A 24,428-nucleotide genomic window follows, 5' to 3' on the forward strand; every position below is an offset into this window, starting at 1 on the left:
AATGGAGGTGTGGGTCTAATCTGATCTGCTCATATTGAGAAGGCATTAGCTTTTAGGGCTGAGGAATAAAGTTTCTTGCTAGAGCAGTGTTTTGCCTCTAACTAGACCTTCAACTTCTCAGATCTAAACACAACAGATGGTACCTTCTGCAATACAGTGCCTCTTTAACATCATGCTGAGGCTTTGGTTCAGTAGGGGATCTCGGCACTGATTTCTGCAGTGCTCTACTTTTTAAATTTTTTTTCTTGAGAGACTCCCATTTCTGTCAAGACTTAACATATTTAGTCAGTTAAGGCTGCTGAGATCACTAACAGAAGAGATTCAATGACACTCCCAATTTTAAAGCTTATTTCTTTTTAGTACTTTGTTAAAGTAAAAGAAAAAAGCAGAGAAAAATCCCTATTGCCTCTGTTCTTTACCTTCACTCTGTATTCTGCACTTCCCCCAGATGTGTTCTCTTCACTCCCTGCTTTCTTTTGTTCCTCACACAGGCAGTCAGCTGCTAACACATTTCGGGAACAGAGGTGTTTGTGATAGAATTGGGAAGGTTAGCAGCAGAAAGGTGGCGCATTTTAATTCTTGAATTTGTTCTTGCTGTGCAGCTATTTCATCCCTGGCACAACTCCACCTGTATGGCAGAATGTTAATTTTTCCTTTACTCAGTAATTTGGCAGAGGCTGTGAACAAATTGAAAAATATCAACGAAGAAATGGATCCCTTCTTGCTCCGCTTCTGACATTTCCACAAGATTATGCCAAGTGATACCAGCATGGGGGTGAGATGGCAGGGGCATAACACTTTTGAATCAATTTGTCTTTTGTCATTAGAAATAATTTTTGAGAATTGTATTGCTCCTTCACTCTGTTGTGTTTATTGGGTTTCTTCCTCAAACTTTCAGTGAAAGCTTGCATTCAGATCTTTCATTTTTGGGGATGGAAGTCTTTCACTGTGATTTTTTTGATGTTAATTAAAGTTAGTGGTTCTTAAATGCAAGTGTTTAGTTTTCCTTTTGTAAAATTACATAAAAGGAGTAATATATAGGAAAATAGAAGTGAGACTCAGACTTTCCCTCTCCCCAGTTATCCATTCTTTTTGGGTACTGTACAGTGTTGTTTATTTTGAAAAGGAAACTAAAACAGTTCCTTCATGTATTATGCTTTCTCAAAGTATATTAGATACTCTACTCAGCATAGTCCTTGGATAAAACTTTCAAGTTCATTTCTTTTTGTCTTTCTCCAAGGACAGGTTGTCATTTACGGTTTCTGTATCACTTTCTGCTTATTGATAAATTCTTTGTGGTATGTTTTCACAATCAACACCAGATGTGCTACTCTAAAACAAAATTGCTTAAATATTTCTGTTTGTTGGCTTGTGAATTCACCTGAAGTGAAACTCATCAACAGGAGATGTTTGTCTCAATAGTCTTTTATTTCCTTTCTATGTTTTGAGTTTTAATATGATGTAATTTTTCTAATATTGCAATACCTCAAGCTCCACTTTAACAAGAATTAACAAGGATGGACTGGGTTTATGTATTGCCCTTCACCTAGCAGGTGAAGGTCTGGGTTGCCTCTGGGAAGAACAGGTATTGATAAAACTATATTTCTAATAAATGATGCCATGAAGTGAAAACCTGCTTTAATTTACTGGGGATACCTCTTGATACTGTTCTCATTTGCCCTGTAACCCGTCTCTGATAACATTGTGGTTTTAGACAGCCCTGCAGGACGTGGCTCTGCTTTTTGGGTCCTTGCACCCCTATGAGATTTGGTCTCCAGCTGGGCATTTCTTACCTGAGTTGAATTTTCCCCATTCAGTTCCTGAGCATCACTAAGCTGTTAGGGTTTTGGGTTTTTTTTTTTCCTTCTGTTTCTAAAAGCTGCAAGTAAAATTGCTGCTCCTGTTTTTAATGTAGCTCTTGACATGGGTTTACTTAAATTGCCTTGGTAGTAGTTTCCTTAAATTGCTGAGGAGTCTGTCAAGGGCTCCATATTCATCCTTAAACTTGTAGGGACAACACAAGTTGCTATCAGAGCACTGGTTCCTTTTTCATCTAGAACAATCATATCCTTTTTCCTGGACTGCCAATCTTACTCCTGCAGAGCTTCTGAAATATATTCTTACAAACCTCAATAGAAGACAAGTAAAGAAATGGTATTACATAATATAATTATAATAACATATTATATAATACTAAAATAATAATATTACATAGAAACTTACAATCTTTGACTTTCATGTAATGTAAAATAAGAATTTCCAGGAGCTGATTTTTGCTTTAGATTTTATGTCAAAGATGCTCATGGATTATTTGCTTATTGTTGCACAAAGCCTCAGGACTTGATCCTAAAGGTTCAATTTCTCTCTGAACTGCATACTAGAAATCCTTCTTGGTTATTGCAGGCTCTTGGAAGAAATTTCTGTAAAACCAACTCTCTAATATGGATTTAGGGACAATATTCTCCATTGTTTTTGAATGGAGATACCTCTGAGTATATGCTAGTCTTTCAGAGGTTACCTCTCCCACAGGCTGCAGCCCTGTCATGTTTTGAGATGTGCCTCTGCCTTGGACCTTCTTGTTCTCACAGAAGAGGACTGTTGCACCTGGGTTGTTTTTTTCTAGTAAAAGGCAGAAGGAGAGTGGAAGACTTACCTGGCTAAGGATGACACAAAGATAGTGAAGATATTGAGCCTTGGAAGATGGAGGTCGATGATGAGTACATCTGGCTTTGGGGGTATTTGCACAAATAAGGGCATGGCCTGATGGCTCTTATGGTACATTAACTTTTGTTGTTAGTTCCTTTTTCATCTTTTCTTATAGGCTTCATGGTTGCTTATTTCTTGCTTGTTTTCTCTCCTCTGGAGCTGATTCACCTTCTGCTTGACAATCCTCCTGTGAAATTATGGATTTCCTCATTGTTTGTAGATTGAAATATCCCTGTGGTAGGTCAGGTGTACTCATCTACTAACACCTCACTGAAGAGGGAATCCTCCTGTCTAGTAATCAAGTGTGTATTAGGTTAAAATATTTGCTTCCACTGAGCCTTTCATTACCTTTCAAACTGTTGAATGGATGAGCGTTCTTGATACAGGCAGAAAATTAGTTTAGTAATGGTACTTCTCACTGGCTAGTGGTTAAGATGAGACATGGAGGTGAAGAGCTGCTTTCTGCTGACCATGAGTTTAAGATGCCTTATCCCAAAAGCCCATCTTTAAAAAATTGTGTAAAATTGTGTAAACAGTATTTCAGAACTTGGATGTTAAATAAATAAGCCTTTACAATATAATATTTGTATGTCACAAGCACTGCTATTTTGTTCAAATGGTGAAAATATTCACAATAATCGTTATTAATGGTGAAGGCTAGTGAATGTACAAATGTAAAAACATTCTTTTTCCAGAAGTCATGTCTAAGACTCAATTATTCTGCCTTTGCTGGATTAACAGTTTGCTCTAATAACACATTTGTTTCAAATTTCATATATCAGTTACGATGTAAATCACAGGCATTGTTTTAAACCCTAGCTCTCCACATTATTGTCTCTTTTTCATTATCATTGTTTTCTCATGGACCTGACTTTCTGTTGCTTTAGGAATTGTTGGGTTGGAATTTTTTATTTATTTTTTATTTTATTTGGCTTTTATTGGTCCGATATTGTTTTTTCCTGTACTCTTCCTTATTATCTTTCTTTGTATTTTTGTGTCAGGAACTGATGTTCTCAGTCAGGTTCCCAGGTCAAAGGACTTTCTTTTACAGATGACAAAAGTTTTATTCTGGGAAGAGAAGGAAAGCAAGTTACATCTTTTCTGTTCTTACTTCTTCATCAATTTCTCCTGTTTCTGCTGGAATGAGGCTTGATAAATGCTAAAATACTGGATTTTGGGGGGATTAGGTATAGAGATTTTATTATCTTTTTTCTTTGAAATCAGGTGATATTCCTGGTGATAGCAATATGATTTTATCATTATGCCCTGATATAATTTTCCTAAGATTAAGGCTTACATAGTGATATTCTATTTAAATCAACATTAATACAGTTTCTGCCTTAACCAGCCTTTGAGTCAGGACTGAATAGAGTGAAATTAATTTTTAAGAGTCAGGAGCTTCTTTTATTCTCATATTCTTCATTTCACGATGATGTTTGTTGCTGACGAGCACATTACTGATTTTAGGGGTCTCCCACTCTTCCTTTTCCGTGGTCTGGATCTGGTTGGCAGATTCTGTACCCCATCTGCATTCCTTATAACTCATTTCAGCTGAACTGACTCTCCCATCTAGGTCATATATGTTTCACCTAGCAGCAGTTGATATTCATATCAACTTTGAATGTCAACATTTTTCTTCTTCTTCCAGCTTTTTCACAGGGAGGGTCTTTCACTATCTAAGAGAGGTAACCAAGACACCAATTTATTTCCTTTAGGGAACCAAAGCCAGTATTTCTGAGTTGTCAGATTGTCAATTTTCTGTGTAAATGACTTTTTAAATCTCTGAGATGTAGAGAGTAGATGTTTTCTGACCAGTTTTTATATTTATAAGGGAAGGTTAAAAGCCCAATAAATTGGGATTCAGCAGATTCCATCTTAGATGATGTGTCTTAAAGAGGTGGTTATATAACGAAGATTATTTTTACCAAAAAAGGAAAGAATAAAATAGAAAACCTAAAGTCATTACTTACAATTCTGAAAATGCCCTCCTCAATTATTAAGTAAAAACCCCACAATGTTTTGTTCATGCAGAACACAGAAGTGTGCTTTTTCATGCCCAAGACTAGTTTCTAAAAAAGGAAAATAATGTAATAGTAAAACTTTTTTTTAAAAAAGCTATACCTGTTTCAGTTGACTCTGCCCTTAGTGTTCAAAAGCAGCAACGTTCATTACAATTTTGTTTTGCTTAATATACAATTTGCATATCATTTGCGCAAAACAGATACAACTCCAAAAACTCCTGTTTGAAGCTAAGGTTGGTATTTATAACGCTCAGCATAAGCCTGCAGGTTTACTCAACCCTCATATTTATCAGTAATAGTACATTTCATATAAATAATGTAACTTTAATTTGGGCTCTACATTGGTTTTGGTCATCACAGACTACTGCAGTCTCTGCTAGAACCATGTACATAGTCTTTGATCCTGCATTAAGAAAAATCAGAAGTTAAGAGTTTTACTTGATAAAAATTAGTAAGCTGTGGAGAAATGTATAGAATTATTTATTTTACAATAACATCCATAATTTACAAAGTACTTTACTTCGCTTTTTGTAGTGGTCTCCTGGATAATCTTTTGGACAGGTTTGTCTGACAGTTTCAAAGAGAAATAATCAGAATTGCTAGCTAAAGGAGAAGTATCACATTTTATAAGACATTGTCAAGGCAGGCTTTTGGTTTGCAAGCAATTAATTTCTAAAGTTTTTATTTACGATTATAATTTTTCTTTGTGAGGAGTAAGTCACAATTTGTATTTCTTGAAGGGAGCACAGAAAATCCTCATCCTTATACATGAGCACCTGTGTTAATTTCAGCTAAAGTATGGGAAGTGCTCTGGATAACAACAAAGCCTACTTCCAAGTAAAACTTAGAAGTAGGCAGTTAGGAGGAAGAAAGTCTATGTTACCATAACTCTTTTCAAGGCAAAGATTTTCCCTTTAAGCTTTTGTTGTCTGGATGTCTCCTTTACCAGTGTTGTTCATCACCCTTTGCTTCCTTTGTTCTGGTAGGAAGCCATTGGAAATGGAAACCTTTGTTAGATTTGTAGAGCTCTCTCAGTGACTGCTAGTTCATTAATGTAAAGACCAGACACATCATTATGAGTGGCTAGTCTGACCTCTTGTATATCAATGTGACAACCCAATTTTTATTGAATCATGCCACTAATTCCAGCTGAGCTATTGTTTACAGTTTTGAATGACGTCCAGTCTTGATTTAAAGACTTTGTGGTGGAAAATCCAGCATGTCCCTGGGGAAGTAGCTTCTGAAGTGGATTACTGAAAGAAGTCTGTGTTTTATTTCTATATTTTATAAAATTCAATATGATGCCTGGTTTTGACCTCCAGTTGCTGTACCTTGGCATTTGTTGGACTGGTAGCTCATGGAACTACCAAATTTTTTCTTTCAATGCTAGAATTAAACAACTTAAATGTCTGTGCAGTCAAAAAGACTTTTTCTCTTCTTTTCCGTTCATTTTTTTTTTTTTTTTTTTAACCCTAGAAAGAACAGTTGTATTCCTGTGGTGTGTTGCTCTTGCTCTACAAGAATACCATTGGACATGATTTGATAGGTTGTTATATTTTATCATCAGCTTTCTTAAAGTGATGGTCAGCCCCTTCAGAGGCACTGAAATAATCAGTGCAGAAAAAGGTGTTTTCACAAGTGCTTCAGGAACTGATGAACCCAGATTATTCTCATAGTTGGTAGGTCTTGGGATCTAAGATGACTTTTGGAAACTCCTCCACTGTGTCACATGTGGCAGGGGTGAAAGGAGCATATGCAGAGAGGATGCATATTTTTGCGTTGTCATTAAAAAAAAAAGTGACAGTTATGGGCAGTGAAACGTGACCTGAGCTTCTTTCCTGTTCTTTGCTATAGGAGAAATTGTGCACCCGGCAGCTGCATAATTGTATTTTAATGTCTGTTGTAGAGCTTTAGTGTTGAAAAGGATGTGAAGTAGTTGAGGATCAAACACACCCAAACTATTCCTAACAGATATCTCTTTAACCTGTTTTTAAAAATATTTGGTGATGGGAATTCTCCCACCTCTGAAGACAATTCATTCCAGTGACTGCTAATATTTTTTAGCAAAGGAAAATTGGGTATAATACTCTCAAACTTTGTAACTACTGCAGGTAGTGGATGAAATATTTTCATGTGGGTTAAGAAGGAATTTGGTTTATAAAGTCTGTTGGGACACTTGGAGAATATTGCTTCCTTTTCTTTACTATGTAATGTTTTACTATTGTATAAAAATAATTTTTTTTTCTTTTTTAAATGTTCCTTTTAGCTTCCTGATATAGTTGTCAAAGTCAGTAAAAACTTGGTAGTGGTTTCAAAATTATCTATGTTTGCTCCTAGTTTTTTTTTTCTCTCCTCATCTCTCAAAATCTAGTAACAGAAAAAAAAAAAAATGGCAGTGGTTATTGTTATTTTCCACCACTGTCAACATGAGGATGCACAGTTTCATTGTAAGGTGGCTGTATCTTTAATGAGACAGTCTGTCATATCAGCTCAGTGAATGCTTATGAGATTTCCTTCCCTCAGCCAGGAAATCTTTCATGACAGCATAGCATGCTGATTCGCATGAGTATTTGATGGGTTTGTAGTGTTTCTTGTCTACATGTAAAAAACCCCAAACAAACAAAAAACACAACAAAAAACTCCCACTCCTAACTGTTACGGTTGGACATAGCTGAACAATGTGCTACAAGTTTATAGAGTTTGTGGGCCTCATTAACTTTGATTGCGTGAGCAATTTTTAAGTTCAGAACATGAGCCCTGCCTCGGATGTGCAGTGGTTGTAGACAACCCCCCCTGCAGAGCCCTTTGCAGACGCATACAGAGATATATAAGTACAGAATGTGATTTCTCCCTCTATTGGTTTTACAGGTCGTGACAATATTTTTGGTCTCTTAGCTCCAGCTACCATGAAGTGTCAAATGGCTCAATATCTCCAGTGGCACTGATGGGTTTGGAGCTTTCACCACATGCACTAAAGTTCTTAGAGCTCTCTTCACTGGTAGAATTGGGGGCCTGTCTGAGACCTTTGCTTGGCAAATCTAATCAAAATATAAAGGGAAATAAACAAGTAGAAATTTGGCAGTGTGTAAGTGGTAAGATTTGTGCAGAATGGAACACTACAGCATCATTCTTTTCCTGATATTCTGTTTCTAATACTGTGTGAAGAAGTTACAATGTGTATTTTCACCTCTGTGACAAGTCTTGAAAGTATTTTATATTGTCATTGTCTTTACCTGCTGTAAATTGAGTTTTTAACAGTTTGCATTATTTCCAGTTTTGCTGGAAGCCTGCTGTACAGGAGGCAGAAAAGGCAAGGTCCAAGGTACCCCAAAATTCTGTTAAGTTTATAGATGGAGCTGGGAAAAATGGCAGCAAGGAGTAAATGTGTGGTGAAAGTAAAGATTATTTCTGTTAACATTATTTTAAAATATGAATAAAATTTACCAAATAATTAATGTAATTTATACAGAAATAAGAAAAAATGCCACTGGAATAATTTTCCTCTTTTTAACCTTATCTCTCTGGTTGGAGGACTTTGTGAATTTCTCAGCTAGAGTCAGTTGTTCTTACAGATTCTGAAATAATCTTAACTGTAATCTTTCATGTTTATCACACTTGCATGAAAGCAGATGTGGTGAAATCAGAAGTAGTTTCACTCCTTTGTACTTCTACAAGCCCCTATGTCCACTTCTAGTAAGCCTTATTTCCCTCAGAACTTGCACTATCTGTTGTCTTCTAAGATAGAAGTTTTTTGCCCTTTGTTCTTGATATTTATATTTCTGACAACTGGATCTTCTCTATTAATTCCTTCTGAAATCCATCAGGTGTACATTTTTCTCCTTATATTTGGCATGAAGCACTTTGTATGTCTCTTTTCCCTAAATCCTTGTGTTTTGATTAATAAGCTGCCTGTTTTCCAAGTGCCACTTTGGTCTTTTCAGGTCTCTTTCTGTCTTTTTGTTGTAAGGTGTTTGGTTATATTTTCTGTCTTGCAGGGCATGGTGCTATGGGGAACAGATGTTCCACCTTTCCTCAGTATTTGTTTGTGGTCAGTAGAGGAGCACATATATGCTCAGCCCCACAGCTCAATTCCTTCTGCCACTTAATGGATTTAAGAGCAATTCAAGGCTCAGTTTTCGTCGAGACGTTTAATGATATAATGAAGCAATTGTTGTCATGTGAAAAGCATGCAGAGGCCAGCTAATTGCTTCCTGAAGACAAGTGAATACTAGATAAATTGAAAAATACACTGCTTAGCGTCCCACTAACAAACTAGTTCAGGCAAAGATAGGATTACCCCAAGTATATAGAAGGCTTAATTCATGTTGCTGACCCATAGAATTAAATGGTTTATGTGCATATGAGCAAGCTCTCCCTGTTACGAGTCACATTAGAAGTGTGATTTACACTGTTATGTCATGTTTCTGAAGTGTGCCTAGAACCAACAGAAAAACCTCTTAGAAAGTAGCTTACAAAAAAAAAAAAAAAGTTTCTGTTGTGCCTTCAGTCTCTTTTGGTACTTCTTGGAAAACAATGACAACATTTGGTATTGCTGGCTATTAAATTTTATTGTATGGATTTATGGATTTCAATTTTACTGTGTAGTTGTGCTTCTATTTAATGGGGTGTACATCTATAAACCAAGGAAGCTGTGCTGCTTAATCTGCTCACAATTCCTAAAGCACCACAAAATTCTCTTATGAGTCCTATATTTTTTCTAAGTGTTTTCTGGCAGATACAGTGCAACATTTGTACTGATGCTTTGGAAATGGCCCTTTGTTCAGGTGCATGATAGCTGATTAGTTGTCTTGCCTCTTACTTCATTCTTGCTTTGCAATGTGATAAAAGTTCAATAATGGAAGAACTGACACCTCCAAATTCTTATTTGGAAAATGCTCTTTCCTTGGAAATAATTAATGATACTTACTTTCAGACAAGTCATACGCATGAAATGAGGGACAGAAAAGTGCATCTTATCTCAGAAAATTTAAAGGTTCGGACCTTTTTTCTTCTGGTTTGCAGTGCTTGAGACGCTTGAATGAGGTCTCCTGGCTTAACAAATTGGCATTTTTACTACAATTTCCAGGAAGCTGTATCTTAAACCTCTTGTGATGACAGATTGCTGCAACAGTATATTATGACTTGCCTCCCTGTTAACTAAGTGCTAACCAGTGGCACAATCAGCAGTGAGACTTCAGAACCACCTCAGTGAGGGCTTGCATGAAAAGTCACCATAGTATGACAGTCACCCTTACTGAAGGCAAGAAGCCTGCACGGTGAGGGCCAGATGCAGGAGGATGGAGAGAGGGAAGTTGTCTGTAGCACTAAATTTCTAGTGGAGCCATTTGCACGATTTTCTCTTGGCAGGCCTGGCTGGCATGTTCTCTAGTTCTGCTTCATATGACCACAGCTGCCAGGAATTGTCTCATTGTGAGTGTGTGATATTCCTTCTGTAGAAAGAGATGAACACAGTGAAAGCCTCAGCACTACATAAGTAGTTAAAACTTCTTGGCATTCAAAAAGAAACTGCACTAACAGTAATAATTATACATCCACCCTCCCAGAAAAAGTCCCAGAAAAAGGCAAAATTCAATTTAATCAAAAAATAGAATTTCATCTGCCAGTTTGCTGTTATGCCAGAAGCACAATTCATTTCTTCAGAAATCCAAGGAATATGAGAGACTCATGTCTTGATTTGGAAACTGAGCAATGTGGCTTGCAAATTTCTTACCTGCGGCTAGTTATGCCTTTGGTGCTGACTGATACAGTTTGAGAGGTTAACCTATCTGCTTTATATGAATTTGTTGAGAAGATGAGCAAGCAAATACACATCTAAGCATGTTATTATTACACTCTGTCCTGCAATTTTACCCAGCTAATTAAAGACAGAAAAACACGGTGTTTAAGTCAAGATCACAATATAATTAATTCAGTAATCTCTAATGCTCAAATCTCAATATAGTAGAATCATTCCAAATTGTGAGGTTGGTAGTGGTTTTCTCTTGGGGAAGTTTAGTCAGAGGACTGATTCCTTTCTGCCTAATAATATTAATGTAGTCAGTGCTGTACATCTGCATTGACCTGGGTGGTAAAGGACACACATGTTTGAATGTATGTATTTAAGGACCAGAGCATTTACTCTGCTCTTCTACTGAAGCAGTGCAATTGTCTTGTTTGTCTTCAGGCAATTCCAGCAGTGCTTGTAATGATTCCATAATTTCATTTACACCTTAACTTACGTTCCTCTTAGTCATTGCTGTGCTTGATTTTATTCTTCTCTACCTTCCTACAACTACACAAAGCCTTTCGATAGCTGTATTGGTAAATTATACATAATAGCAATATTAACACAATAATATAAAATTTTGTGCCTGAAGTGCCAATTGGCTTCTTCCATTATTGGTTGGTTTTTACTTTTGAAAAGTTATTAAAAATCATAGCTCCCATAAATACCCACACAAAGTCTCACAGTATATCCATAAAACTACTAAAAACCATTAATGCCCATTCACTTTAAAAATGGGTAAAATAGAATGCTCAAATTCCTTTTGCTTTGTTTTCTAGTCTCTCATTCATAAAATTTATTGCAACCAAATGTAAGGAACTAGAAGCATGGCTGGTAACCAAAACATGTACGCTGACCTTCATTAGACTGGCTGCCCCAGTAACTCAAGTTTACACTTCCTGTGCCTCCGCACAGGAAGTATACAAGGAAGGAGAGATGCATCAACTTTGGAAATGGTCAGTGGCATAAGGAAGTGAAAAGCAATTTTTTGTCATGGCCTTTGATTTTATAGGAACTGTTTTCCATCAGTTCTATCTCAGGGGTCACCTTTTCATCTTCAGTGGCAATTAGATGAACATAAGATTTCAGAATAGTTGCAAGACATCCTCTTTTCATTATGGGAAATGTTTAGGCCTCTAGTCATAATTGGAAATTCTCCCTCTGAATTACTTTGATTTCATCAGGACATCCTTGGTGGTCATGGACAGATAATCTGCAAGTATTAATGCGTGGGAAGGTGAGTAGGGAATCTTTGCTGAAAAAATAGAACTCTATGCAAGAAGCAAAGTACCTAGGACCCCAAATCAACAAAAATATTGTTCTGTTAAAGTATTAAACAATATGCTTTCAAACAGTAACGTAAATGCCTCATGACTCTCCAGTGTCTTCAACATTTATTAAAAAGACCTTCTGCTTCCTGTGAGTGACAGTGAACTAGAGAACTAATTTACACTTTGGCTTTGATCACAAAACCTGTGATATATTTTATTAGAATAATTTCTATTCATAATGAAGTGATTAGTGTCCTCCAATGCCTACCTCAAATTTGGACCTATTTTCTTCATATCTCTTATATAATTTGAAACGTATCAGTTAATTGGAGTTGTCATTTAGCGCCAGCTTTACTGGAATCAATTTTTAAATCAATGTAGGACACATTGTAATTGAGAATGAGGTTCCAGGTATCCTAGTGGTCATTTCACGGTGCTCTCAATAAATATGACAATTTAGAAAACATGAAATTAGTCTCTCATCTGCTAAATGCATCCTGCTGTGAAATTGCAGCCAGTTAGCAAAGGAAAGATGCCCTTAGCATAGAAAAATGGTTTGAGAGAATATGAAAGTTATAATGGAAAATGTAATAGATGCCAGAAATAATTACACAGGTGACTTCCACAGAGTATGACTACCATTCCTTGTGTTTCTTGGGAAAACCCAGAGCCTGTTATTAATTAAGCTGCAAAAAAAGGAATCTGCTGTAGTTCTTTAATCATCAAATAGTCTGCTTTTCCTTTATATATATTATGTTCTTTCAAAGGGTACTTGTTCCTGAAGTCTTTTTACTGTGGAAACAAACGATCATTTAATATGCTACTTTTGGGGTAGTGCTACACTCTGTCTTAACCTCTTGAGATACCATTTTGAAACAATTTAGCTGATGAGAAGTTAACATGCGGTGGTGTTTTTAAAGATGTATATGAGGGAAATAATGGAGGAGAAATGGCACTGCTTTGAATATTGACTGTAAGAAGCACGTAACATTGCAAACCATCCAGGTGAAGAACTCACAAGGACATCAGTGTGTTGCTGCCTATAGGTCATTCACTATGCTGTTTCCTTTGCAAGTTCCCTTCTGTCAGAATGCCTGTGAAATGACAGTATGCTGCTGGATGTGTTTGCAACCTACAAGATGGTGGGGTCAGTTTCTAACCATGAATTATATGTCATGGTGGCTTCTGAGCTGTTTGAATTACCCCTCTGCTAACTTTTGATTACAATCTGCTTTTGACTGGGAATAAGGCTAATGTCCTTTCTTAGGTGATTTGGAGTCAAAGCCAGTGGATGGGGCTTTAGTTATGCGTTAGGCTTTGTCTCATCTCTTAAGCACAACCCACCAAGCTGAGGCCTTGCAGTCTAAATGCTCAGTACGAGTGAGGTGAGTGACACACAAGTTTCTCCAGGATGCTATTCCACAACAACTTAATTTCTTGGCATCAGCCTGAATAGTCTGAAAGCTGCCATTAGTGATGCCAGCAACAGCTGAGATGGTGGGCGGTTATCACAACACTACAGCGATTCTTCCATCCAGCCTCTCTTGTTAGTTGTCCCTTGCTTCTGATCATGCTCATCGAGGAGGTTAAACAGACTCTACTGAAGTCGCTAGAGAGGAGTACACCTAGAGGTAATGCAGCTATCCAAAGCAAAATACATGGCTGCTAGCACCATGATGCTGCTTCTGGTATTTGTCCAGACTTGTTTGGAGCTGCTTTGGGTGCAAGGTGTAAATGTAAGATCTGAAATACTGCAGAGGATTAGATTACATTGGAGAGATATTCCAGGTGCCATCTAATTTAAGTTCAGAGCAAATTTCAGTTCTGAAGGAGACTGAAACGTATGGTGCATTTAACAATGAATGGAAAGAATAAACAACTTGCTTTATGGAATGCTAAAACAAATCTGTTTTTTGAAACAGATGTCTCTACTACAATGAATAAAGTCAGAGCTCAGAGTCAAAAAATATGCTTTCCCCCCCACCCCACCCCTCCCAATCCCTGAGGGGATTGGAAACTTGGGGCTGGTTAACAGCCTTGCACAGCCAGATACAACATTTAATTGACTGAGCTATGACATGGAATTAAACAGAGTGAAATGAACACAGTTGGAAGAAAAGATGATCTAGAAATACCCAGACAAGGAAGGAAAATAAGGCAACAGACAATGGTAACTGATAAATAATAAAGAAGTATCAATAGAATCTTTCAGAGTGATATTGTGGTTATTAATTGTCTAAGGGATTTGGTTATTGATTTGAATAGGAATCTGTCAAAACTAACCTTAATTTTTACTGACTTAGAAAGTTTGTTTGCCTGAATATCATTCCACTGCCAATACTGTTAAAACTTACCTCTGCAATACTTCTGCAAGAGAAATATGCTCGCCATAATAGAGCAGTATGATAAAAATAATGATGAATAGTAGACTTGAGTCAACTGTGCCACTCTGTTAATGAATAACATCCTTTTTTTATTAAATAATTAAGGCAAAATATTAAATATGGGACAATCAGGCATGTTAGAAGCCTTGAAGAACAACTGTATTTTGTGAGTTCCATAGCGATTAGTTTATTCTGCTGTATGTCACTATTGATTTGCACTTTCTTTCTGGCTGAAATCTGGAATTGGCATTCCCTATAAGCTCTGTCTAATGCTTTTTATTATTTGAAATACAAAACATGAATTGATGGATTCTCTTCTTTATAGTTCCTCCTCTGTTGCTGCATACATTAGATTTCCAGCTCTCCTAATTAAACAGTTAGGCACCTGATGTAGATGCAGAGTGGGTTGTGAGCTGCAGGTTGGAAGTACGTGTGTAAGACAGAAAAGCTTGGGGTGACCCTGGCTGTCTCCTTTGCGTTACTTACGCACTGCTAAGCCAGGGTGGACTCCCACTGGCTTCCTTCTGAGGCTCCCAGGATCTCCCACTCAGCTCAGGGCAGGAGATGGAAATCCAGCTCCCAGTGGCTGGATTGTGCTGAGGTTGAAATTGGAAGAGAAAGTCTTATTTCTTGTCAGTCTTCACTCAGGACTCTCTGAGTAACTTATCCCAGGTCAGAGCCAGAAGACCAGTCCTACAAATCCTTACCCATTTGACTGAGCCGGCTTACATGAGTAATGGCCGGCTTTGCAGGGTTGTTTAATTTAGAACCCAATTATCAGATCATGGCTTATGTTCTTCAGCAGTGAGGATGATCATTAATCAGGATGCAAGGTTTTCAATTCAGTGGGGAAACTCTGTCATGGGCAGATTACTCTTTGTGAGCAAACATCCTCCACAGTCTTCAGATCAGCTCACAGCTATGGAATTGCACCAGTGATTACGCATGGTAAAGATCAATAAAATACAGTTACAGTCACATCAGAGAGATATGGTAGACAGTTAAACAGAAAATAGGTTACATCTAATGTCTGTGTAAAGCCAAAAGTACCTTATACCCACAAATGCTTCCAAATTCAATGCTTTGATGGCTTGTTTATTATTATTTGTGTAATTTCTACTCCTATGGACGTACTTGGTTTTTCTTAGAGTTATTTCAATGATTTGTGCTTCAGCAGTGGTAAGCGACTTAAAAGAGATACATCTTGATGAATATTGATCAGATAAATATTTTAAAAGGTACAGATTAGCAGAGAAGACAAGCACCACATGTAATTCATCTATTATGAAAAACTGGGAAGCACTTTGAAATATCTTTGCTCTCCAGGAAAAAATGTCCCACACTATAGTATTGATTTTTTGATAATTCTTTCAAGCTGGACTCTGTGCACTTTTGCTGCAGAAACAGGGATACTGTGACACTGCTCCAAATCACTGAGAAACTTTCTTTGTAATGTCAGGATGATAGACTACTTAAGATAGTTAATCAAGTTATTAGTTCCAATTTTTCAGCTTGGTTAATATTTTCAAACTTTAACAAACCAGCATTTTTATTCTTTTTCTGGGGGAAAGTGTGGATTTGCTGAAAATTACCCTAATCCTTATGGTTGATGAGGCATTTTGCTTGTATAATAGCTGTGTCACAGACATTGTGTAATGGTTATGTTTGTCACCCCACCAAAAGAAGTAAAATTGCAGCATTACTGATTTAAAGAGATGGGAAGGGCTTAGGGATGCTGTGTAGGGATACAAAGACATTCCCATGACACCTTTGGGGGAGCAATAGGATTTCTGTGGGGTTTGTTTATGCCCAGCACAATAACTACCACTCCTTGCTCACCTTTGTGTAGACGATCTTACTCCCATGTGCTTGAAGAGATGGCATATTAGGATTTTGGAATTGAGGCAATCTTTCCGACAATTTGAGCTATACGGGGGAGTAACATGCTCCATAGCTATGCCTGTTTTCCAAATAAAGAATGAGGAAAAAAATTAAGTCGGTAATTTTGAAAGAAACATGGACTAATTTGAATATATAGCCTAAAATTAATAGGAAGAAAATAAGGTTAGCATCCCCCACCCATCTGCCCAAGGCAGTGCAGCCCAAGTCCATCAGGGGCATTTCTTTCAAGTGCTGGGAAAGTTGCTGTGAGCAGTTCCAGGAAAAACACCTGCAAACTTTGGTGGCATCATTTTGCCACACTTGAAAAAAGGAGAAGCTTAGAGTGGGAGCCAGGGGGACAGAGAAAGGCAGCTGGCACTTTTCAGTGTTGTTCAAGAAAATCACAGATTGGTCTAAATAACACTGTGATCATAGTTTAAGTCCCCTGCAAAATAGCAATAGCATTTTGTTATCTATGTTTTAAAAATTAACTTAATTGGTACTTAGAGATGATTCAAAATGTTTAAAGATAGAGGCCATAAAATATCAGCTGAAAACTGTTAAAGATTATTGAGAGGAACACAGGAAATGGGGTTTGCAATTTGTCTTGGAAGGTTGGAATTCATCATGGGTTTTAATGAAGCCGAAGTCAGTGTACTGTCTAGTCCATATTTTACACAGGCTACACAAAACTTTGTATACAAGATTATTCATTTTTCTTAGACAAAGTCTAATTGTTTCTTCCCTCTGTGTATCTATTTAAATGAGGAACCTGATGGATATTTCACTTGTTTTCTGGGGAGAATAGTATTAATTTCACGAACACAACAATTTACTCCTATGGAAACAGTTTCATCTATGCATCCTATGCGCTTCAACATAGAATTATTCTTCCAATCCCTGGGCTAAGGCTTCTGAAGCTGATTCACTGTGTAGTATGGCTTTATTCAAGGTTGTGTAGCAAATAAACGACAGACCTGGGAATAAAGGTTCTGAAATGAGCTCTGTTAATTGGGTTAATAACAGTAGCAGCCACAGCAGCAAGACATCTTGGAAGTCGAGGATGAGAGATGAAATCTCTAATTGGAAATCTCCCATTAATGCATCAGGTCAAGTTATGGCTTTGTCACAAGAAAAGTGTGTTGGCTATAAGATGAAGTACAGTGACGATCCACTGGTAAAATCAAGCCCTTCAGAACAGCAGACATGTTACTTGCTAAGTAACCTGGCAACATTTTAGCTACCAATCTTTGCAAATTATAGAGTTTTCTTCTAATGATCGTGTACTTGGAGTGGGTTTGTCTACCCCAGTGAAGGTTGCTGGAGGTTGCAATAAGTGCAAGCCAGAGCAGTGGCCATAGGTTGCACGTGACAGAGATTCTTCATTGCCAATGGCGGGCTGAAGTCTTGGAATGCTGAGTGTCCTCTAGAGACACCTCACTTTCTCTACTGCCTGCACAATGAGGTTGGTAGATTTTGCCATAGTTATCTAGCCTTTTGAAAATTAAAAGTCAGGAAAGGTGATTGTTTCAGGCAAACAGTATTTTTGAGACATTTTTAAAATTCAAAGTTTTTTAGCACTTATGTTTTATTGTCAAACCTGTTCAGTTTATGAACCACAAGATATGAGTGGAAATTCTGGTCTCTTAAAAATTTTGAATGAATACTGAAATATATGTTGGAAAGTAAAGAAAGCTAATGTAAATCCAGAGAGCTAGAGCTGATGTGGCATACTACAATAGATGTGAATTCTATGAGCAATATGCAGACAAAAAAACCTTTTCATCAATTAAAAAGATGATGAATTACATTTAGTGTAGCAACTATTCATTAAATGTTTCTTCACGTTTTAACATTAATATTTAGGAGTTAGGTGCTTGGAGACCTCCAAAAGAAAGTATGCTTCAGATGTTTTCCAAAGCAGCTGCACATGCAAGGAGAACTCTAGTGGCTGCCATTCTTTATAAACCTGTGTATGTCCCTTTTGTGAATAACACTCAATTCTGAGTTAATTTATAGACATTTAGGTCACATTTCAAAATTCGGGTGTGCAGGGAGGTGATGGAGGTGACAGAAATGCTTCGCATAGTTAGGTTTTAGGCAAGAAGGGACAACTAAGTGGTGTAACTGGACTCTGCATAATATAGGCCATGGGATTTCATGCAGTTAATTGTGCGCTGAGCTCTAGCTTTGACTACTTAGTGTCTTCCAGCAACAAGCTTTCACTTGGCAACACCAAGAAATGGAAAATATACCATTATCCTCAGTAGCTTGTTCTTCGAGTTATTGAATCCTTGTTACTAATAATGCACTCAGTAAACAGGAATACAGGACTCCATCTCTAAAACAGATCTGAAGTAATTGTATTTTTTTCTTAATAAGACTTAAAAATCATGCTTTTGACAAGCACTGCTAATTACTTTTACTACAAGTGACTCCTAAAAGTACTGATTAACAGCAATTAAGGGAAATTTTTATTTTGTGTATTTAAGTGTGCTTATTTCTTTCTTTGCCAGCCTTTAGTTTATCTTGGGTTTTTTTGTTTCTTCTCTGTAGTGAATTCTCTGTTATTCATGTGAATGTTTTGAAACCAGAAAGGAGAAAACATTTTTAAATTAGGCAAATGTGATTACAGAACTGCAAAAAATTGGCAGAGAGATGCAGAGAAGATATTCCATCTGCTACTAGTTTTAATTAAATCAAAAACCCAGAACAGAAACAATCAAACATGCACAAAACCAGAATTCAGTCATGTTATCCTATTAACTGACTTATATATTCAGAGAAGTTATTTTCCTCAGAAAATTAAAATGGCCCCCAAATATTTTTGTTCCCTATTCTCCAGTATGTGTTGTATTATTGAATAAACCAGAATATTTTGAAGTAAAAAAAGCCCTTTTCTGAACCACAGTATTTTTGGTTTGGTGTTTTTTTTTTTTTTTTGAATGTCTGTGTATTATATTATACCGCCCTTGAGCCCTTCAAGTTTGTTTTAAAATCCTGGTTAGCCTTTTTACCATTTATTTTTTGAGAATTTTTTATTTCCTTGGAACAGAATTTTTGAATAGTTGTTTAACTGACAAAGTGGTACATATTTGCTCTATCCTTGATAGCACCAAATAGTCATTAACAAAGCTCTGTGTGAGTTAGGAGTATGACAAGGTAAGTCTCTCTAGACTTACCAGCAAGTCAGTATCTTAAGTCTGTGCTAAGATGTCTACTGATGTCAGTATCAATTACAGTGGGCAATACATTAATAAGTGTTATGAGTTGTGATGAGAGGAAAACAAAATGTCTGTTGTTATCTGGTGTGATGTGGATAGGAAATGAAAGCTGATGGTGTCAAAACAGTTCTCACAATTGGAAAGTATTTAGGAAATTTATTAACTATGCACATCCCACAATCACTTCAGGGTCTACAGTTTTTAATGCCTGCTGTATGCAATTCATCACCATCACTGTCAGCATGCTTTCTTCTTCTTTTCTTTTCCACCTCCAGGTATCTATACATGGAAACGTGTTATTTTTATTTCCCATAAATAATAGTAATTCATACAAATAAAAATATAATCTATGGTTGCTCGTTGTGTATGGGAAATGCAGGGGAAACTGTGTTTGGTTTTCAGAATGTAAATATTTTTTCTTGTTCATAACTTGACAGCTAGAAACAGATTCTGTGATTCCTCTGCAAAACCTTAGCAAAGGTTTAGTCACCTTTTTAAGAAAACAAGTCTGTATGTGCATTCATGCTGTGTAGATGCATATTCTGTGAACTCTGAATTTTTTATTTCTTGTCAGTCATAGAGTATGCTTACACTGGAAATGCAAGCAATAGAGTACTAGTTTCCCCAGAAGACCATCCTGTATCTGCAATGATGGAGGGACCCCCAACGTTTCAGTCACCTCCTTATATACACACCTTAACCTATAGGGATAGGTGATATGATTTGTTGCAAAAATACTTACGTTCCCCTGCTTAGATTCACCTGCATTAAACACCTTACAGGCTTAAGAAAAATATGAAGCATTACTGTCAGACACCAGTACCACAGTGTTCAGTGTCCAGAAATAAGATGGTGTGGCACCTCTCGCATTTGTTGGGATGCTGTTATTTTGAGTCTGGTGCTACATTCAGAGAGATGTGGCTACAGCAGATAACATGCAGCAATGCCACCTGCTATGTCAGTGTGTCCTGAGGCCAACATCTTTCCCTTAGATGTAAACAAGATGCGCCACTGCTTCTGTACTAGGTCTGTTTTCATGTCCTATCTTGGGAGACATCATTGTACTGTGGATGAGAAATGCATGTGCAAATTCACCATTGTTATTTTTTTCCTGAGAATATCGCATGAGGTAAAATTGCATATGTTAATACTAGTTCTGGTGATCTCCATGAGGGCCATACTGCTGGTACCACAACCTGCTTAATCTACGATTAAGGACACTCACTTTACTTCCCAGACCTGTCACCACAGCTGTGAGGAATTTGAGTCTTCTTAGGCCTTGCATCTCACTGCTTGGTGGCTGAATGATGGCCATCCATTGAGGGTGCATGTTCATCCCTGTTCTGGTGCTTTCTGGTCAATATTAAGGGGTGCACCAGGCTGTTGAGAACTGTGTTGTTAGGTCTTTCTTTCCTATTACCTTGGCCCCCCTACCAAAAAGGACAGGTTATTTGCTGCTTTATTAAGATTCACTTGACTGTCACGTGCTAGCTGAAGACTTTTTTCTTCTCACCTCTCATAGCAATGAAATTTTTGAAGAATTTTTCAGAGTTTTGCCATGCATCAAGAAATCCAACTCCTGATGGGATTTGGACCTATTATTTTCTGTGTTTGTGTAAAATCAGGTTTTGAGTCTATGGCAATCTACTTTCTGTTGCATATATCCATGAAGGTGTCAATCCTAAGGTGAATTCTGCTGTCCTGTGAATAGTTGTAGAGAGAGGTGAACAGAAGATCAATACCTTGCAATCTTAATACACCTTCAAAGTACAATTTTAAGGAAAAGATGGTTTGAATAATTTTCTGCAGTGCATTTACAGTAACATATATCTACTGCAGTTGAAAAAAAGAGAATGCTTCTGAGTCCTACTACATAAAAATGTGAATTTTGGTTGATGGAGGTTTTTTGTATTTAACTCCCTCATGCTTTCAGTTTATCGCATTATTCAGAAATATTTGAAGAGCTGAAGAACACTATACCTGAACAAAGTGCAGCAATATAACTGTGCCTGGTACATGAGGAAAGAGATGCAACTGTTCATAAGGTTAGCAAAATTAAAGATGACTTTATTGCAATTTAGAATTTCATAAGGTACCACTGAAGTTTCTAAGTTCTTTCAAGGTGATTACTGCTAGTGAGTGAGAAAAGCCTCTAGAGGGTACTTTGGAAAAAGGAATTACAAGATTTCATGGTCACAAAGTTAAAAGCCACTTCCCTGAAAGATGCTGATATTTAATTTAAAGTTTGAACCTTTGAGATATGTACTAATGACCCGTGCTGTCCATACATTGAGACGGGCTAATGAGCAGAATTGTAAATTAAATGACAAATGATTATGGATGAAATCAGAGTGAACAGAAGGATCATGTTAATTATGGTCTGGGACTTATGTACAACTCTGAGACTCAGCTTAGATCCTCATCTGCTGTCATGGATGCGCCTCTGCTGTTCTGGGGGCCATGCTGGTATGAGCCAACTGGCCACTTGATTTTATTTTCTCTGAGGAAAATGAATAGATTATAGGCTAACTTAAGCAAGAATATTCGTATGTGTAATGATTTGATGACACCAAGACACAAGAAAAGACTGAGAAATAGTACTATATTTCCTTAAGAATTCTATTTCTGTTAATGGATTAAATGATAAAAATGAAAAAACTACTCACAAATCTGAAGTTAGTTTCAAAAAGACATGAAAATTCAAACCCCATATCCTTTAGAAAAAGACTTTTAATATAGAACTTGTTATTAATTGACCTGATGTTCAACAGAGGTGTTTTAATATTAAAAAAGACTCTATTCATGTTGTCTGAATCACTGGCCCATATGGAATTTAAATTAGTTAATTTCACAGATTTTAATAAAGAAAAACTGACTCCACATTTGCGAGTCTTTAAGTAATATGTAGCTTATTCATAATAGATACTGGTATATCCCAACCACGATAAGAGCAATGAAGGATGTCATTCACTCAATGATGAAAAACTCTTCATCTCTGATTAGCTGAGAAGGTCCAGAAGGTTCAAAATTGTTCTTCCAGAAGAAAGAAAAGTTAGCCACAGAAAAGTTTTGTACACCTGTTCAGGGATAACAGTATATGTTAAAGATAAAGCAAATCCCACTGGATTGTAATAACTAAAGCATTCACCCAATTTGGGTGCCTCACTGGTGAATAGAGTGGCTGATTTGTTATTTGATCCTTCGCAAATGATCCTATACTTTTGAGGAATTCTTTGGCAGATACGAGGTCATATATAAATTCATGGTTATAGTTACTCTTCTGGAACTGGTCCCACTTGCAATTATTTATGTGTATTTATGGAAATAAATAAAGGATGAGAGGGAACTCTGTGAAATATGTTTGCAGGACACTGAAAGAAGTGCTATTAGATGACACAGCAGTGATTCAGTGTTGAAAGACTTCAGTGATAGATGTCAGCTCTTATAAAGGCATGGGGCCTTTAAACGTAACCCAGAGAGTTCAGCAGGTCTTGCATCCCATGTATGGTACATGGCTAACATCCTTGTCCCCCGGTTTGCAGTCTGTCCTGACCAAGCTGTATATCTTTTTATATTAATAAAAAGTAATTATAGTTCTGCCATATGAATCATCCCATTAAATCTCCTGGTTTTGGCCACATATAAGGAATTTTATGTCCTGTTTTATTTCCTGTATTTCTTGCATTCATATATAGGCTTGTGCTGAATGATTATGTAGATTCATGTGACCCTTTTCCTTCTGTCTCTTTTGACTCTACTCTTAGTATCTCTGAATGTCCTGGGTTTATGCTGTGATTCTTGACAGTGTTGCTGTGTACCTGAATTTCACCATTTGTAGGATAGGTCTAGTGATGCTGACCTCTGTGTGAAAAGCTTTGTATTCTTCTGTTGAAAAATACCATGCAAAAGTAAAGCATTATTATTTAGAAATGTAACTCCTGGCAGCATTGAGTGGTGCCACCAGAATGCTAAAAGACCTGTAAATCTATTGTCCATTCTAATACGTTTTCGGGAGCTAAAACAAGCAAAGAAATGCAGCAGACTGTGAAGACAGGAGAACGAGGAATGGCAGGCTGGGGTGGCAAATACATTCTCTTTCTTACTTAAAAAAAAGAGGGCATCTTGTATCTGAGCAAGTTGATGTAATGTAGGCCTGGGGGAATCAAATAGTGAAACAGCAGACACAGACAGCAATAAGACACTCTTTGCAACAACAGAACAGATGGTTCAATGGCCCCCTGTCCACTCCAGAGAATACACAATTACTTATAGGACAAAGTCCATTTGGTCCTATAATAATCTGAGAATTCATCATGACTAAAGCTGCAGTGGGCTTTTTTCCAGCTGTTTAAAATAAGGTGATCAATCCTCTCTATTAAATCTATCTAAAAAAATCGAATCCTTTCCACCCTTTAACTTGGTGTAACAGGTTGACCTCTTCCCTTGTGATCAGAAAAACAGAAGAAACCAGTGCCGCCCATTAGCTTTGGGAAGAATGGCCTGTACCTACTGGAAACTGCTGTAAATGAAGTGAGCAGTCATAAAATTTTAGAGGCCACCCTGTCAACTTGTTTGAAATTCTGGCACTGTAACTGATTGTCCAAGGTCAGACAGATAAAGGAGATAGCATGTAAAGGTATATAAAAGAATACCTCATCATGAAAGGACAGTATTTTCAAGACACTAAGCCAAGGACTTGTACTGCGCTCAAATGGAGCAGGTGATTGTGCCATAAACAGGAGCTTGTGGAGGTAGAAGGAGAAAGCTGTATGTGCATATGGGGATAGACTGCAGGTTTGGGGAAGTGTGGAACAGCAGTGGTATTTTTTGATATTCAGGGTCTATTAAGTCACTGCTTTCTACCTTCTGTACTCTCTCACATCTAAACAGCAAGATAGACACAAAGGTCTCTCAACTCAGGGTGGGAGCTAACTTTCTGCACAAGTGTAAAGGCTGTTCAAGGCAAGTGTTTTTGCTAAATTGGGCTGTGGGTGTTGAGACGGTGAGACTGAGGTAGGGTGCAGAGCAAGAACAAAAGGTGTTTGAATTCAAGCTGCAGTACCCTGGAAGTATCCTTGGAAAGTATCCTGAGCACTTATTTCTTAAGTTCTTTCATGCTCACTGAGTCACTTTGGAAGAGTCTCTGGGTCAAGTAA

This window comes from Strigops habroptila, chromosome 10 (assembly GCF_004027225.2).
Source record: "Strigops habroptila isolate Jane chromosome 10, bStrHab1.2.pri, whole genome shotgun sequence".
Taxonomy (NCBI): Eukaryota; Metazoa; Chordata; class Aves; order Psittaciformes; family Psittacidae; genus Strigops; species Strigops habroptila.